Genomic DNA, 20,122 nt, shown 5'->3' on the forward strand with positions numbered 1-20,122 from the left:
CTTTAGATAATACGTTTTAGAAGTAATTAACTAACTAAATGTTCTAGTTAACTTAAGAAAAGGGTTGATATACATGCTTTTAACTAGCGTTGGGAACTACTAACTGAAAACAGTCGATAGTCGCAAAACAGTCGACTATTTTCAGTCAAATGCACGGTTCGGCTGTTTTTTCAATCCGTGTTGTTGGACGAAGATGTACGAATTATTTCCTGTATAAAATATGAGGGAGGAAAGGACGGAGATAATTGCTTGGAGCAGTTAATTTTATATGTGTTTATATTTTCGCACGGTAGTATAAGCGAGACGGATATATATATATATATATATATATATATATATATATATATATATATATATATATATATATATATATATATATATATCATTTCATGTTCATTTTTCAAGTTGAACTTATAGCGAATTTATTCATCGAGCTTATAACATGTAATATTTTACAGATACATTAAAACATGACGATACATTATATGCTACATAAACATCTTCTGAAGATCACATACATTCTCATGTTAAAATTTTGAATGACACCTTGAAAATATTTATATAATTGCACTGCTTAGTTCAGGAATCCTTCTGGGCTCTTATTATATCTTTCAAAGCTACATCATACCGTCAATTAAGCCTTCTTCTTCCAATATGCTATCCGATATTGATAAAATCACAATTTTTCATTAAATTTCATTAAATTTTCATTAAATATCTATTTTTTATTTCCCTTTTATAAAAACATCATTAGAGCAATTCTCAATCACATTATTATTTAACTTAATAATTTAAATTATCACTCACAGTTTAAAATACCATTAAAATATATATGTAATTATGTTGAACTTAAATAATTAATTCTAGCTTTGAATCTAACTTAACTATAAACTTAATTTCGTCAGTTTTTTTAGGAGTGGAGAAGCTATTGATTTAACAGGTTGACAGTTGTTTTACGTTCGACGACAGAATAATATCAAACTTTCTCTCAATGTTAACACTGTATAAACAAGATTAAACCTTAACGTTTATGCATTATCATTATCAACATGCATTCAACTCTCTATTACTAAACAACATGAAGATGTGAAATTAATTTAGGTTTTTAGTTATTTGTTTGATTATTTTTTCTTCTTGAGTTCCTTTATTTATTCATTGGTCTCTTAATTTTTTTTTGTTTTTAGTGCTTTTATTTTAAGTGCGCTTGCGGTCAACTGGCCAATCATATATTACATCTTATTCACTGTCATCCTGCAGAAATAAAGAATTATACAAGCAGAAATGCGACAAAGTGATTTTGTAACATTGCGATCACATGTTATAGTATCAGTGAATCCTTAAATGCCAACTGACCTAACGCACTCACCAAACAGATCCAGAGCATCTTGAGAGTCTCATATCTACGATTTTCTATGATTATATTATCACAGATTGGAATTTAAACACTTAAAGACATCCGGTCTTACCCAGCCTGGTTAGTGGCGTGACTGGGATGGTTATTCCTTGTCGGATTTTCCACTGTTGACTATAAAAATATTTACAATTGCAATAGAAAACATAAAGTACATCCACGAACCAGCAGCATTCGAACCTCTCCCTATTCCTTGTATCTGCCTCTTATTTCAGTTCCTTTCTTGTTAAGCTTTATATTTGATTATTGTAGGTTTCCTTTACGCGAACTACAGAAGAACAAAAATAAAGGTTCTGAAATTCAGTCATACTGGACCTATTTGTTCTTCCAGTGGATATGAACATGTACCCATGATATAATTCTTTTTTTTATCTCAGGTTCTAAATAATTATTGACCTGGTTAATTGTGCGGTTTCTTCGGAAGATATTTTTGATAGGTTCATTTACAGTAAACGAATAATTTACAATAAATCAATAGATATAATAATAATGTTTTGTATATATAATGTACTGTTCTTTTATATTTTTATTTGATTTTTAATTAAAAATCAAATTGTTAATAAATTTGTCCGTTTTAATTGTTTTGTTATTATAAAACAAAACTCAATATACATAAATTTTATAATAAATGTTGCATAGTTGATCTAAATTAGTATATTAGTACATATATTATGCAGTGATGTGGGTATCTAGCTAAAGTCAGTTTAGTACAAAAATAGGACATATATAATAAATTTATTTTGGGGAAGGGTTTAGAACACAAAAACTATCAATTTACTAGAAAAACTATTTTATTTAAAAGAAAAAAGAGGCGACTTTTTGAACGACGATACAAATCGACACTGAAGGTTTTCATTTATTAAAAAACAGACCAAACCTATCTCGTTCACCATACAGGTCTAAAAGCAAATATCATATCCCCAGCTCTGTAACGCTATTTGGATATTTTATCAAACTAACATATTAATGTTATCACTTTTAGTAAGAGTTTACTACGTTATATGCTTTTGGGTATGATTCGGCTTGATATGATTGATTCAGAATAGCAAAAACAATTAATAATCCAAAGTAAACGTAGGTGTTACTTGCTTGTTATCGTTCAGGATAACCCAGCTAATGCATAAATATTGTTCTTCAGATAATTATATCGTTTCACAAAAGGTTTGACCATAGTATTTTAGTTACACTGTGTCATAATGGAAATATATATGGCTGCTTTTATATCGTGTATTCAGTTCTTTTAATTAATTATAGGATCGATCGTTGTAATAAGTAATAGTTTATAACGATATTGCGTTAATAAAGTTGACAAAAAGTGTATTCTTTGTTACAGGTCGAGATTAGTCCTGCACTATCTCAGAAAGTTTTAGGATATTAAGAGGTAAGTTATGTTACTTATTTATCTATTAATGTACACAAGCACTATAACAGGTCAATTGAAAAGTCCCCGCTCTACCATAGTAAAACACATTTTTTGGCAAAATTAGTTTTTTTTATTCAACATAATTCCCCTCAAGGGTGATACACTGATTATAGCGACCCTCCAACTTTTCGATACCATTTTTGTATAGTCGCAACAGTGCAATAGTCGCTGGGGGCAAATCTGGAGAATACGGTGGATGAGGAAGCAATTCGAAACCCAATTCATGGATTTTTGCAGCATTTTCTTTTTCAATGCGGCCATTTTTCGGATTTTGTCCTTCAAACTGTCCAATAATGCTATGTAATAGTCGCTGTTGAAGGTCCCTTCTTATTCAAGGTAGTCAACGAAAATTATTCCAGGCGCATCCCAAAATACTGACGCCATAACCTTGCCAGCCGACTGTTGCGTTTTCCCACGCTTTGGAGCGGGTTCATCGTGTGCAGTCCACTCGGATGACTGTCGATTGGACTTCGGACTGAAATGATGGAGCCATCTATTGTCACATATCGATGCAAAAACTCGGGTTCATTACGTATGATCATCTTCAAACACTACTCCGAATCATCAACTCTTCGTTGTTTTGGTCAAAAGTGAGCTCACGCGGCACCCACTTTGCACAGAGCTTTCTCATACTCAAATGTTCGTGAACGATATGATGCACACGTTCAGTCGATATCTTTAGAGTGTCTGCTATTTCATTCAGTTTCAATTTACGGTAATTTAAAATCATTTTGTGAGAGTTTTTATGTTTTCGTTGGTAACAACATCTTTTGGCGGTCCACTGCATTCACCGTCTTCGGTGCTCATTTTACCACGTCTAAACTTAGCATACCAATCCTTGAAGGTTGATTTTCGTGGGTCAGTGTCGGGAAATTCGTTTTTGCTTCAATTGTATTTTTTCCCTTCAAAAAGCAATATTTTATCAACACGCGAAATTCTTTTTTATTCATTCTTTTTCACAATAACAAACGTTGTTTCACCCAAAATGCTATAATTCACGAACTAATGATCCAATAGCTGTCAAATTTATACACGCATCTTTTGAGGGTTATCGCTAACTAAAAAACATATGGATTTAATTGTAGTAGCGCCATAAATATGTCAGGCCGGGGACTTTTCAATTGACGTATTACTAGTAAAAACAAAGAAACTGTGAATATAGTATTTAAGTTAGGGATTTAAATATTGATTCAGTCCAACAAATTTTATACAATATATCAAATCTTGCACAGATTCATGGTCATCATGGTCAAGGCGGGAGGATGGTCTTTTTAGATATAAAAAATAAGATATTTTTTTGAAATTAAATAGCAAAAGTGAGTTTTAAAAGTTTATTAAATAATCGATAATTTTATAAAATATCGACCAAAAAACATAAGGATGTATCGATATTTTTTTCGGCATCCCTAGTTCTTCCTGTTATTGTGATAGTCTTATTAGGTTCGAAGTAGTAAGTTTAGTCCAGGTACGTCATAGTCGTAGTTTATAGGCTCAAATCTCATCTGGGCTTGGATGAATTTATAATCTTAACTTAATTTATAATCAATTTTAATGTTCAATATTAGGAAAGATGATTGTTCATAATTAACTTCTTTAAGCTATATTTTGTTAACTGGTGCATTGTTTTACTACTACTACAACTACTATTATGAGTGTTTAGTATTATGAGATTTATCTCTTTGAAACAAACTATATTTTCTTACATTTCATTTCTTTAAATGTTGATCCAACATATGTGATGTCATAAATAGGATTGGTCATTTTTCAGTTAGTACTAGGTAGTTCAGAATGTAATTTATTTTGAATATTGAAAAAGAAATTGTAGTATTTAAGAGCATTCAATGTCATTTAAAAGCATTAGTCAAGAAATATTGCATTCCTTGCCGAATGTTCAGACCAGTTGCTGCTAATCGTAATCAATCAACAAAGTTAATAATGTTTATTTTGTAAAAGAGTGTTATATTTCTTAAGTAGTAGTAAAACATATCAGACTATTAAAAGACTCTATAAAATTAAGAATAGTTGAAAAAGTACGGCCATTAGCCGGCTTGGTTAGCGTAGTGGTAAAGGCGACAGGACGTCCACCTACTGTTGCGATAGTCGCGGGTTCGATTCCTGCTGGGGCATGGTCGTAAATTTACGTTTGTGATTGTTTACTATTGGTGATTGTCCTAGGCAAGAATGCAAAATCCGACAGGGAAAATGAGAGTCTCGCCAGTAACCAAGCTGGGTAAGACCGGATGTCTTCTGGGATGATTTCTAAGTAGGTCAGTCGCCAGTCGGTAGGCTTAATGCCGAGGACCGTGGTTCGGAGCCCACGTTAAATAATAGGTCCATTCCAGATAAATTAGTTCGTAAAAAGGAGACTTTAAAATATATAAAAAAGTACTATTAATATCTTTTATTTGCAGTTTTTAACATGATTCTTTTTTCACATAATTTCAGTTTTATTTTTTTAATTTTATTTATGCACCATGTATTGGTAGCTAATATAGTACATGCTTTATTTGTTAATTTAATGAAACCTGAGTTAATTTATTGTTACTAAGTTATTAAGAAAAGCGATAAATAATAATCTTCAATACTGTCTCTAATACAATGTTATACTATGCCACCAGAAATATTTCGAATGCTATCGTTTCTTCAGTAAGATTACTTTTTCTCTTCTGTCCACTTGTCCAGTTCGTAACATATACATTATGAATCTGAAAAAGGTGTTTTGTGGAAATCGAAAAGAAAATTCCCCTAAGAAAGTCCTCCTCTTGTAAAACGTGCTGTATTGTATTATTATGTACATAATTTATTTATAACATTTTTTCTGTATTAAAAATTTAGGTTTTATTATTTTTTACTTTTTAGTAAGTTCCTTATTTATTTTTTGAAGTCGGTTCAATTCTTTTGTTAAAAATATTTTCAGTAAACTGGATAAGCCAATTTATATTTTCTTTTCAGTTATTTGAGATCCCATTAAGAAAATGCATCAGCGTCAAAAGACGCCTGATGCGAAACGTTTCCTTTTTCGATATTTAACGCATCAGATGAAACTGGTTCATCGAGCGACGCCTAATTGGCTGGCGTATCTTTTTTGCTCTATTTCTGCAGTTTGAACACGTCGTGTAAGACCGGACGATGACGAATTCGTCTCGCCATCTTTCAATTACACGTTCGCTTTTAAACAAAACGTGTATATGCGGACACGCTTTGAGTGATTTCGATCCAGTGATGAATAAAGAATATCTAAAATTAACATTATCCCAAAGTAAAGTATAATAGTGTAACTCACACGATGCTTGGGTATTCGAGGATTATCTTATATTTATTATTCATATAGCAATAACGGTAAATATTTCGGAATGAATCTTCAAATCTTCACTGGAAGGAACATATAAAGAAGAAAACAAAAGAACTGAAATTGAAATATAGGAAAATGTACTGGCTAATTGAAAGAAAATCACAATTAACAGTACATAATAAATTGCTATTATATAAGCAAATATTGAAACCTATATGGACATACGGAGTTCAATTATGGGGATGTTCTGCAAAGAGTAACATAAACAAAATACAAATTTTTCAGAGCAAAGTCCTGAGAAATATTGTGGGCCCACTCAAATACTACAGAATTGACTACCTACATCGAGATCTTCAGATTCCCACAATCAGTCAAGAAATCAAGAGACTTGTAAGGGAGCTTGAGGAAAGACTCCATTGTCATGAGAATATTGAAGTAGTATAGCTTTTTAATTCCATCAGAATAGGACACAGACTCAAAAGAATTAAACCATCTGATCTTATGTAGTGTTGTGTAGTGAGGTGCATATAATAAAAATACAGCAGTGACATATATAAACATTATTTCACCAGAGACTAAATTAGGGCCTATGGGTCCTCCTAGTTATATACCTAGATTTAAGTTATCATAAAGACAAATTGTAGGTTATTCGGAAACGACTAGTAACAATGTAATAATTAAATAATATAAAATATTTATTAATCTTTTAACTTGCGCACCATTCTTACACACCAAAAGCACAACAAATAGTTATATTTTATCTTTACCTTGGTTTGGGTTATTTATGGTCCAATATTTGGACCATAAAAACCAAAAATTAACGGAAAGTAATACATGTCTGTACATTAAAACAGAATATATGAATAAAAAAATTTTGAAATTGATACTTGACTTTAACGTATATATTAAAATATTAACCAACATAATTAGGTAATTAATTTTTTTAAATTTCTAAATTTATACTAAAGGAAGTTTCAGTTTTATTTTGTATATTTTTATTAATATTTTCACTACGTCAGTTAAACGCAGTAGTGATGAAATATAAGGTATATTTGTAAATTTAAGAAACAATAAAATATCCATTGATAGAAGTTTGATTTTATTTGGAGTTTCCAACAATTCCAACTCTTCAGCTTTCAAATTTCCTTTCCAAACTTATTTTCAAGACTTCTTTCATTCTCCTAAGAATCAATATTGTTAATTAAGTTTACTTCTCAACAAAATATGGGTATTTAAATAATAAAAACGTCATACATAACCAAACTATATTGAAATGTTATTATTTAAATTTTGTTTGTTTCCTGGTATTTTATAGTTCATTATACTGAAACCACTGCTAAATAACACATTCGACATTACATTTTGTACAAATTTCAGTAATAATATAGTCCATTTTATAAAACGTGTAATTATTGGTAGAAGTTGTGATTTTGATCTTACTGAAGCGAATGTGAAAATAAAACTGCTATTTTTTTGATATCTATAGTGAGCTACGAAAAGAAAGATCTTGAATAGAAAAACTTGCAATATTGCTCCATGACATCGCGCGACGTTAAGTTGGCCGCGTGAATAAGAAGACCCTTTTACTTGTAACGTTCTCCTCTAGGAAAGCGTTCCTCCACTTACATCCAACCATACAAGTGTCTTTTACGACCGCATCTGTATTATACCTCAATGAGTTTACTTCTCAACAAAGTATGGGTATTTAAATAATAAAAACGTCATACATAACCAAACTATATTGAAATGTTATTATTTAAATTTTGTTTGTTTCCTGGTATTTTATAGTTCATTATACTGAAACCACTGCTAAATAACACATTCGACATTACATTTTGTACAAATTTCAGTAATAATATAGTCCATTTTATAAAACGTGTAATTATTGGTAGAAGTTGTGATTTTGATCTTACTGAAGCGAATGTGAAAATAAAACTGCTAATTTTTGGTATCTATAGTGAGCTACGAAAAGAAAGATCTTGAATAGAAAAAGTTGCAATATTGCTCCATGACATCGCTCGACGTTAAGTTGGCCGCGTGAATAAGAAGACCCTTTTACTTGTAACGCCTTCCTCTAGGAAAGCGTTCCTCCACATACATCCAACCATACAAGTGTCTTTTACGACCGCATCTGTATTATACCTCAATGAGTTTACTTCTCAACAAAATATGGGTATTTAAATAATAAAAACGTCATACATAACCAAACTATATTGAAATGTTATTATTTAAATTTTGTTTGTTTCCTGGTATTTTATAGTTCGTTATACTGAAACCACTGCTAAATAACACATTCGACATTGCATTTTGTACAAATTTCAGTAATAATGTAGCCCATTTTATAAAACGTGTAATTATTGGTAGAAGTTGTGATTTTGATCTTACTGAAGCCAGTGTGAAAATAAAACTGCTATTTTTTTGATATCTATAGTGAGCTACGAAAAGAAAGATCTTGAATAGAAAAAGTTGCAATATTGCTCCATGACATCGCGCGACATTAAGTTGGCCGCGTGAATAAGAAGACCCTTTTACTTGTAACGTTCTCCTCTAGGAAAGCGTTCCTCCACTTACATCCAACCATACAAGTGTCTTTTACGACCGCATCTGTATTATACCTCAATGAGTTTACTTCTCAACAAAGTATGGGTATTTAAATAATAAAAACGTCATACATAACCAAACTATATTGAAATGTTATTATTTAAATTTTGTTTGTTTCCTGGTATTTTATAGTTCATTATACTGAAACCACTGCTAAATAACACATTCGACATTACATTTTGTACAAATTTCAGTAATAATATAGTCCATTTTATAAAACGTGTAATTATTGGTAGAAGTTGTGATTTTGATCTTACTGAAGCGAATGTGAAAATAAAACTGCTAATTTTTGGTATCTATAGTGAGCTACGAAAAGAAAGATCTTGAATAGAAAAAGTTGCAATATTGCTCCATGACATCGCTCGACGTTAAGTTGGCCGCGTGAATAAGAAGACCCTTTTACTTGTAACGCCTTCCTCTAGGAAAGCGTTCCTCCACATACATCCAACCATACAAGTGTCTTTTACGACCGCATCTGTATTATACCTCAATGAGTTTACTTCTCAACAAAATATGGGTATTTAAATAATAAAAACGTCATACATAACCAAACTATATTGAAATGTTATTATTTAAATTTTGTTTGTTTCCTGGTATTTTATAGTTCATTATACTGAAACCACTGCTAAATAACACATTCGACATTGCATTTTGTACAAATTTCAGTAATAATGTAGCCCATTTTATAAAACGTGTAATTATTGGTAGAAGTTGTGATTTTGATCTTACTGAAGCCAGTGTGAAAATAAAACTGCTATTTTTTTGATATCTATAGTGAGCTACGAAAAGAAAGATCTTGAATAGAAAAAGTTGCAATATTGCTCCATGACATCGCGCGACGTTAAGTTGGCCGCGTGAATAAGAAGACCCTTTTACTTGTAACGTTCTCCTCTAGGAAAGCGTTCCTCCACTTACATCCAACCATACAAGTGTCTTTTACGACCGCATCTTTATTATACCTCAATGAGTTTACTTCTCAACAAAATATGGGTATTTAAATAATAAAAACTTCATACATAACCAAACTATATTGAAATGTTATTATTTAAATTTTGTTTGTTTCCTAGTATTTTATAGTTTATTATACTGAAACCACTGCTAAATAACACATTCGACATTACATTTTGTACAAATTTCAGTAATAATGTAGCCCATTTTATAAAACGTGTAATTATTGGTAGAAGTTGTGATTTTGATCTTACTGAAGCGAATTTGAAAATAAAACTGCTATTTTTTGGTATCTATAGTGAGCTACGAAAAGAGAGATCTTGAATAGAAAAAGTTGCAATATTGTTCCATGACATGGCTCGACGTTAAGTTGGCCGCGTGAATAAGAACACCCTTTTACTTGTAACGTTCTCCTCTAGGAAAGCGTTCCTCTACATACATCCAACCATACAAGTGTCTTTTACGACCACATCTGCATTATACCTCAATGATGAAGCAAGATTATAGAATACAATTAACAGTATAAATTCCTTTATATATGAAAGAAATTTGCTGTATAATACTGTATAATATTATATACCTAAGAAAAAAACGTTAAACAAGCTTCAGATAACTTTGCTAAAGATGTTGTTTTGTACATTTGATATTAATTCTTATAATAAAACAGAAGCGTTTGAAATATATGTACAATTTGAATAACACATTATTTTGTGCCATAAATTCGATTGCCCCAGTGGAACACGAAAACATCAAGACGAGTCTGATTCGTTGGAAAATTTGTAATTATAATGGTGTCATTAATCCATTTTGACAAGAAACATTTCATTTCGAGACAGATTGCCCAAACAATAATATTTTATCGTTTGTTTTTGGATTTTCCCTTTCGAAATAACTTGAAGATATATGTTTAGATGTTGGTGGCGTTTTCGACAATGTGGAAATATTATTTTTATTTGGTACATTTTTTTGTAGAATTTTATATTTCCTGTACCTTACTGGGTTTATAGAAGGGATTTTATAACATGCACGTAGTTACAGGGGATATACAAAATGATATGAACACAATGCAGTATGGTACATCTTTGTGCATGCGGACAACATTGGTGATCGGAAGAATGGTCAAGCATGGAGAAGGTTTCGTGACATGATTTTGGCGGAAATATCATGGTTTCCACTCATTCACATCACTGGCCGGATTACTATGAATGAATATCTCGATATCGTCAATACTGAAAATTTTACTATGACTATCATATTGCTGCCAAACTCAGTCTTCGTTTGAAGAGCATCATAACATCATCAAACATTTTCTCTGGCCAACATTCCATTGGAAACTATTCGAGCAGTTTACGAATCTATTCTGCGAAGAGGTACAGCACTTTCAAAATCATATGGTGGTGTAATACTTTATTAATAAATAACTAGTGATCGCCCACTGGTCGAAATTTATCCACACCTAATAGAGTTGGTTATGTTATTATTATAGTTAGGTACTTAGTTTAGTTTAGATGTTGGCGTTTTCGACAATGTGGAAATATTATTTTTATTTGGTACATTTTTTTTGTGGAATTTTATATTTCCTGTACCTTACTGGACTTATAGAAGGGATTTTATAACATGCATGTAGTTACAGGGGATATACAAAATGATATGAACACAATGCAGTATGGTACATCTTTGTGCATGCGGACAACATTGGTGATCGGAAGAATGGTCAAGCATGGAGAAGGTTTCGTGACATGATTTTGGCGGAAATATCATGGTTTCCACTCATTCACATCACTGGCCGGATTACTATGAATGAATATCTCGATATCGTCAATACTGAAAATTTTACTATGACTATCATATTGCTGCCAAACTCAGTCTTCGTTTGAAGAGCATCATAACATCATCAAACATTTTCTCTGGCCAACATTCCATTGGAAACTATTCGAGCAGTTTACGAATCTATTCTGCGAAGAGGTACAGCACTTTCAAAATCATATGGTGGTGTAATACTTTATTAATAAATAACTAGTGATCGCCCACTGGTCGAAATTTATCCACACCTAATAGAGTTGGTTATGTTATTATTATAGTTAGGTACTTAGTTTAGTTTAGATGTTGGCGTTTTCGACAATGTGGAAATATTATTTTTATTTGGTACATTTTTTTTGTGGAATTTTATATTTCCTGTACCTTACTGGACTTATAGAAGGGATTTTATAACATGCATGTAGTTACAGGGGATATACAAAATGATATGAACACAATGCAGTATGGTACATCTTTGTGCATGCGGACAACATTGGTGATCGGAAGAATGGTCAAGCATGGAGAAGGTTTCGTGACATGATTTTGGCGGAAATATCATGGTTTCCACTCATTCACATCACTGGCCGGATTACTATGAATGAATATCTCGATATCGTCAATACTGAAAATTTTACTATGACTATCATATTGCTGCCAAACTCAGTCTTCGTTTGAAGAGCATCATAACATCATCAAACATTTTCTCTGGCCAACATTCCATTGGAAACTATTCGAGCAGTTTACGAATCTATTCTGCGAAGAGGTACAGCACTTTCAAAATCATATGGTGGTGTAATACTTTATTAATAAATAACTAGTGATCGCCCACTGGTCGAAATTTATCCACACCTAATAGAGTTGGTTATGTTATTATTATAGTTAGGTACTTAGTTTAGTTTAGATGTTGGCGTTTTCGACAATGTGGAAATATTATTTTTATTTGGTACATTTTTTTTGTGGAATTTTATATTTCCTGTACCTTACTGGACTTATAGAAGGGATTTTATAACATGCATGTAGTTACAGGGGATATACAAAATGATATGAACACAATGCAGTATGGTACATCTTTGTGCATGCGGACAACATTGGTGATCGGAAGAATGGTCAAGCATGGAGAAGGTTTCGTGACATGATTTTGGCGGAAATATCATGGTTTCCACTCATTCACATCACTGGCCGGATTACTGTGAATGAATATCTCGATATCGTCAATGCTGAAAATTTTACTATGACTATCATATTGCTGCCAAACTCAGTCTTCGTTTGAAGAGCATCATAACATCATCAAACATTTTCTCAGGCCAACATTCCATTGGAAACTATTCGAGCAGTTTACGAATCTATTCTACGAAGAGGTGCAGCACTTTCAAAATCATATGATGGTGTAATACTTTATTAATAAATAACTAGTGATCGCCGACTGGTCGAAATTCATCCACACTTAATAGAGTCAGTTATGTTATTATTATAGTTAGGTACTTCTTTCTTTCTTTTATTAATGAAAATATAAGGCTACGATTATATCAAATCCCCATAATTAACAAAATATCCATAAGGTATATAGGGACAGTACCATAGGAAAATGTGACAAATGTAGTATTAATAAGATTAATTTTAAAACAGTAATAACTTCAGAACACCAACTATACTAATATAAATATATATGTTAAATATTATTTACTTTATTCGTTATTTATATTGAACAATAATTAATATAATAATCACAGTAAAAAAAGGTATACTAAAGGAATTTTATGCACACTTGCAGCCTCTTACTTTTTATTTACATTTAGCATGTCAGTATAATCTAGATATAATATCTTATTTGAATTGTAATATACCACTTGGATATATCCGCTACTTAAACAAAAACTTTTAATGAAATAAAAAATGGAAGGTTCATTGTTCCACCTGGAGAGAAATGCCAAGGCATACTATCGAGTTAAATCCTACTTCCTCCCTCCGTTTCTCCACTCCACTTAACTCACTCTATATTGCTCCATATCCTAATATCGGATAAAAAGGCGGTCGCACAATGGAGTTCTCCTGTATTCGACAATAATGCCTATTGAAATGTCATTGTTATCTTGCAGAGTGGGGATTCTTGCGAGTCCATTCATTCTCTTGAATAATATCGGTGACATGAGATGAGACGGGCACTATTAGATTACATACCGTCATCCAGGTTAAATTATAATTGAATGCTGAGGTAGATGTAATGTAATGTAATTTATCAATGAATTATGTTATAAGTCTATTTAGTCACAAAATTATGTTATTGTAAATCTACGTTTGATTGTTTTTTATTTTTAGTGAGCTTCTTATTTATTTTTTGGTAAACATATTTTATTTTTCTCTTTTTAGTATATATATATATATATATATATATATATATATATATATATATATATATATGTATATATATATTAAAAGTCTCCTTTTACCAACCAGGGGCTTATCTGGACTGGACCTATAGTTTAACGTGGGCTTCGAACCACGGTCCTCAGCATTAAGACTACCGACTTTAGTGGCAAGTGACCAACTTTAGGAATCATCCCAGAAGACATCCGGTCTTACGCAGCCTGGTTATTGGCGTGACTGTCTCTCTTTAGTGTTAGATATTTACTCAATATATTACGCAGTTATTTTATTTAATATTCCAATGGATAGGCCGAGTAAAGGTGCAGCCCGTATGAGGAAAAATAGGAATAAAGTAACATTGATTGAAATTAAAGAGCGCTTTAGGCCCCCGGGTTCGCTACTTAGTCTATAGTTTGTGCTTAAAAGGTAAAGTGAATGGCTTTTGTATTGAACGACGTCCGATTTTTCGTCACATCAGCTCAGAAATAACATTATACTGCAATATCTGATTATTTTAGATAAAAATATGTGAAAATATTATACGCGCCGTTGAAATTTGAGCGTTTCCCCCGATATTCCTCTTTTCTCCCAAAAGATCCTGATTTAGTTCCAATGTAAAATAAAAAAATAATTTTTATAATCGGCCCACAATTGTCGGAGAAATCGGCGAACATACATAAAAAAATATACACCCGAACATAGAACCTACTACTTTTTCGAAGTCGGTTAAAAATATAAACAATTTCCTTGTTAAGAAAGGAACATAATTTAATAATAAAATTAGAATGGAAAAAGTCTCCTCTTTACCAACGAGGGTTTATCTGAACTGGACGTAAAGTTTAACGTGGGCTCCGAACCACGGTGATCGGCATAGTTTTTTTTATTATTTAATTAATACATCGTTACTAGTCGTTTCCGGCTAACCTACAATTTGTCTTTATGCTAACTTAAATCTAGGTATATAACTAGGAGGAACCATCGGCCCAAACTCAGTCTCTGGTGAAATAATGTTTATACATGTCACTGTTGAATTTTTTAATATATGCACCTCACTACACAACGCTACACAAGATCAGATGGTTAGATTCTTTTGAGTCTGTGTCCTGTTCAGGTGTTATCCAAAAGTTGCAATATTTCAATATCCGTGTGAGAATGGAGTCTTCCGTCATGCCCCCTTGCAACTCTCTTGATTTCTTGACTGACTGTGGGTATCTGAAGGTCTCGATGTAGGTAATCAGTCCTATAGTATTTGAGTGCACCCACGATACCCCTCAGGACTTTGTTCTGAAAAAATTGTATTTTATTTATGTTAGTCTTTGCAGAACATCCCCATAATTGAACTCCATATGTCTATATAAGTTTCAATATTTGCTTATATAATAGCAATGTATTATGTACTGATAATTGTGATTTTCTTCCAGCTCGGCATAGTAACGGCCAGTAACGAACTTAAAGACCATCCCAAAAGATATCAGGTCTTATACAGCCTGGTTACTTGTGTGACTGGGATGGTTATTCCTTGTCGAATTTCCACTTTTGCCTAAAGACCTTTACTATTACATTCACAAAGATAAAGTCATCCATGCCCCAGCAGGATCTGCGACGATATCGTAACAGTAAGAGAACCGTGCTGTCATCCTAACTACTGCGCCACCAAACCGGCTGTTAAATATTCTGTGTTGTTTCTATTTCTATAGATCAAATAAAACTTTAAAATATAACCGGCAATGAAAATAGCGTGTTGCTCAAGATTCACACCTTTATTTCGAGAGACGTTACAGAACCTTTTAGCAGAAGCAGTTTCAGGGCAAAAGTAATTATTATCTTATTTTAAAATTATATTTATTATTTTACATTGAACGTATTCATTATCAGATGAATCACGACAAGGATCGCAATCTGAGCTGTAAATCAAACAAACCTTGAGTATAATAACAAGAAAGATCGTTTTAACGTAAACCCAAGCAGTAATGCACTTTTACTGCTTGGCTGCCTGTGTGAAAATAGATTTTTGTAGTAAAATATTTGCTTTAGCCGTAAATATGCAGAGTGCCTTGTTTAAAAATATTACTACTTTATGCTGTTTGAGATTCTGGAATGTATCTCTTGCTTTTTTTTGCATGCATTTTGCCCTGTCAAGTTATGTGCACTGTTGCATTTGACGATGTAGTCGCATAGAGTCAACATACCATGTATACCGGAAAGTCACTACCGGTTTTTCTAACAGATGTCTAACTAGGACTAAGTATGCAATATTATGATTTGACACATATATCATTTTATTCTACTCTATAAGAGACTTATGTGGGAATTGGGCACGTGAGAATCTCCAAAAAGCAGAAGCATTTGCTAAATATCTAGAAAAAACTTTCAAACCAAACGAAGCTAATATTGAACATAATTTACCGGACATAGAAGCTGAAAACTCGATGATTGAATTAGTCGCACCGAAAGAGTTAACCAAATTTATTAAAACTGACATTAACCCCAGGAAATCACCAGGCTACGATTTAATAACAGGAGAATTAATGCAAAAACTACCAAGAAAGGGAATTATAAAACTCACCAACTTGATCAATACAGCATTTAGATGAAAACAGGTCCCAGACATTTGGAAGATGGCGGAAATTATAATGATCCCAAAACCTGGGAAGTCACCAAACTAAATAAAAACCTGTAGACCTATATCACTGCTGCCAGTAATATCTAAAGTTTTTGAAAAACTCCTGTTGAAAAGAATAAAACCGATCATAGAGAGAAAAAACCTAATACAAACACACCAGTTTGGGTTTATTAACAAACACTCAACAATTGACCAGGTCCACAGAATAACAGATGTTATTGAAAAAGCCTACGAAAGTCAAAATGTATGCTCAGCTATATCCTTAGATGTAGCACAAGCCTTCCATAAGGTTTGGCATGAAAGCTTTGTTCATAAACTACAGAAAATGCTACCCAAACAATACACCGAACTATTAAAATCATACATTATAACCAGAATGTTTAGAGTCAAGCAAGAAGAAGCTTACTCTACAATAAAAGAAGCTAAAGCAGGTGTATCACAAGGAAGTGTACTGGAACCAATGCTTTATCTACTTTACACTTGTGATATACCACAAATGGAAAATATCACGATGGCTACATTTGCTGATGATACTGCAATTATAGCTGTCGGGGACAATAGTGAGTGAAGAAGCCCCACGAAAATTACAACAGGCAAGTGACAATGCAAATAATTGGACACAAGCTTGAAAAATAAGAATTAATGAAAGTAAATCTGTACATGTGCAGTTCACCTATAAACACTAAATATCTCGGAATGGATCTCGATGCAAAACTTCGCTGGAAGGAACATATAAAGAAGAAAAGAAAAGAACTGGAATTGAAATATAGGAAAATGTACTGGCTAATTGGAAGAAAATCACAATTATCAGTACATAATAAATTGCTATTATGTAAGCGAATATTGAAACCTATATGGACATACGGAGTTCAATTATGTGGACGTTCTGCAAAGAGTAACATTAATAAAATACACATTTTTCAGAACAAAGTCCTGAGAGGTATTGTGGGTGCACCCAAATACTGTAGGACTGGTTACCTATATCGAGACCTTCAGATACCCACAGTCAGTCAAGAAATCAAGAGAATTGCAAGGGGGCACGAGGAAATACTCCATTCTCATACTAATATTGAAATATTGCAACTTTTGGATACCACAAGAACAGGACACAGACTCAAAAGAACCAAACCATCTGATCTTGTGTAGTGTTGTCTAGTGAGGTGCATATATTAAAAAATTCAGCAGTGACATGTATAAACATTATTTCATCAGAGACTGAGTTAGGGCCGATGAGTCCTCCTACTTATATATCTAGATTTAAGTTAACATAAAGACAAATTGTAGGTTAGACGGAAACGACTAGTAACAATATGTTAATTAAATAATAAAAAAAATTATTCTACTGATATTCGAGCTTCAAAGCTATACACCATAGAATAATAATTAGAAAGCATATTTATGTTTTACGCTTAGTTCGTGTTTTCTTCGATGCAATGTTCCCTTGTAAAGTCATTATGATCTTACCACATTTTTCCTTAGTTTGTCCTGTTACTACCTGTATTCATCTTTCTTGATGAAACTACATTTAATCACTACATTCTCCTTAATGCATTTGCTATATCTGCTAAAGAGTTATTATTTGTCTCTTCATACATTTTAACTAATCGTTCATGCTTTCACACTTATACTAATACAATTTCCTACAATTAGAGTATATTAATTTTCTTCTTTCACCCTGTCTTGGTAATTGTCAGCTTTGAATCATAAACCAATTGTCAGCTTTGAATCATAAACCAACATTCATAAAGTTTTACTCAATCATTGTCACTTTCGGAAACGCTTAATAACTAAGCTGTTTATTTTCAATCTATCTAAAACTTGCTCAAGATTCTACCATTTGTCAATTTCTTCTTCAATGTGTCTGATCAAGCTCACACAAACCGACAATGCCTCTTTCCATAATTCCAAACAGTTCTGGTTTGAATATCATTTTCGACCTGATTGTCTATTGCAATAACCCATATCAACTCAATTGGATTAAATATGCAGTGACAGGGAGGAAGACATAATACTACGTGGCCATAACTTTCAGTAATCTGATCTATGATGTATCTTTTCTCAGCGTTATTTCTAAAAAATTAAATTACACAAAATGCAATTAAATATTTCATATATATTTACCGAATAACAATTTGAAATAGTTCATTCTTTAACATGGTTTCCTCGAAACTTATTATGTACCTTAAGCCATTTAATTGCAGCCTTTGTTGAGGCACTTGTTGGGATTTTCTCCATCGGATTTTCTGTACTATGATATGGCCTATTGTATATAACAATAACTTCCTCCAAGTTCTTTAAAAGCTAATTTTCAAACTACTGCAAAAACAAGTTATGGTTCATTTCTCCATGGTAGTCACCCTTAGACTTCTGGAGGAAAACACCAATTCTGCACCAGGAATAAAATCATTCTTGTTTCCAGCATGAAGAACTATATGTCTGCAACGAATTATTAATAAATGTTTTGACTACCTAATCGACAGTTATTTCAACGTTTACCTTTCACTATCAACTTTTGTTCTCTTTACACTATATTTATTATTATCTTGCCATGAGCAACATTCAATAAAGCCTTAAAACAACGTTTGCCAGTTTATAACCAGTAATTATAATTTTCTGAAGAATTTTTCAGACGTTTGACAAACAGACAACTTTTGCAGGCTCTTTCGGTTACATGATCGAACTTTTAACAGCATTTCATCTCTTTAGGGGTCTTTCTCTGATCGGAAAAATGAGTGGTCGTGTTATTAATGGCAAATAATTGTTAATCAGGATTGTGTAAATTTACTTTGGTAAAAGCTGACACAACCCTTTTTAGTTCAGCATTTTCTTCGATAATATTCCGTGTAATATGTGAATTAATTCAGTGTTAATTATTCCATTAATTTCTGATAAAGGGCAACGCGTAAAATGTTGGTGCGGTAGTAAATTGACGTCGAAAATCAAGAACGACAAGTAAACAACCCAACACCCCATGTTTACAAAATCTCAGGCGGTGTCGTGGAATATGCAGATTAGCCAATATTTACGATACTGGGACACTGCATCGTTATGTGCTGTTTTTCCTTGACACCGTTTGGGTACGTTAGTAGTAAATAACCGGATCTTCGAGATGAAAACAAAATGATATATTACAACAGACTGATAAAATTAATAGACATCAAAGACTACAAGAACATCGCTATGCTATCTTTCTTGGCATATAATAATTAATCACCTTCCAGCTAACTAGAAACTAATAAGAAATAATCAAATTAAATTAATACTATTGATTAATAGTTAGTTCTTTGGTACTATGTATAAATTTTTTAATACTTACTATACGGAAAGAAACATTTTACAGAAGTGCAGAAAATTGGATCTAAGATAATTAAAGAGAATTTATTAAACTTCCCGTGTTTGTTGTTTAACAGCTGTATCGGTCTGCATATATCGATCAAAACATTTATTAACTAAGGTGTCACAGGTCAATTGAAAAGTCCCCGGCCTAACCATAGTAAAACGTATTTTTTTAGCAAAATTAGTTTTTTTATTCAACATAATTCCCTTCAAAGGTGATATCCTGATTATAGAAACCCTCCAATATTTTAGTACCATTTTTGTTGTACGATTTGCATCAAAATAGGCCTCAATTTCGGCGACCATTTTTTCATTCGACGAAACTTT

At 32.4% G+C, this 20,122-nt stretch overlaps 1 protein-coding gene across 3 annotated transcripts in view; it reads left to right on the forward strand.

Moving 5' to 3' along the window:
* The window catches only part of EcR (Ecdysone receptor), a 604,745-nt gene that overhangs the window by 213,355 nt on the left and 371,268 nt on the right, over positions 1-20,122 (forward strand). For all 3 annotated transcript variants that reach the window (XR_013006503.1, XM_076409505.1, XM_076409506.1), the window contains one exon: positions 2,745-2,792. The gene's annotated coding sequence lies outside the window, so the exon portion shown is untranslated. The remainder of the gene's footprint in view (positions 1-2,744; positions 2,793-20,122) is intronic.

This window comes from Rhynchophorus ferrugineus, unplaced genomic scaffold (assembly GCF_030347505.1).
Source record: "Rhynchophorus ferrugineus isolate W39M unplaced genomic scaffold, kcgeb_rfMv2 rfM7, whole genome shotgun sequence".
Lineage (NCBI taxonomy): Eukaryota > Metazoa > Arthropoda > Insecta > Coleoptera > Curculionidae > Rhynchophorus > Rhynchophorus ferrugineus.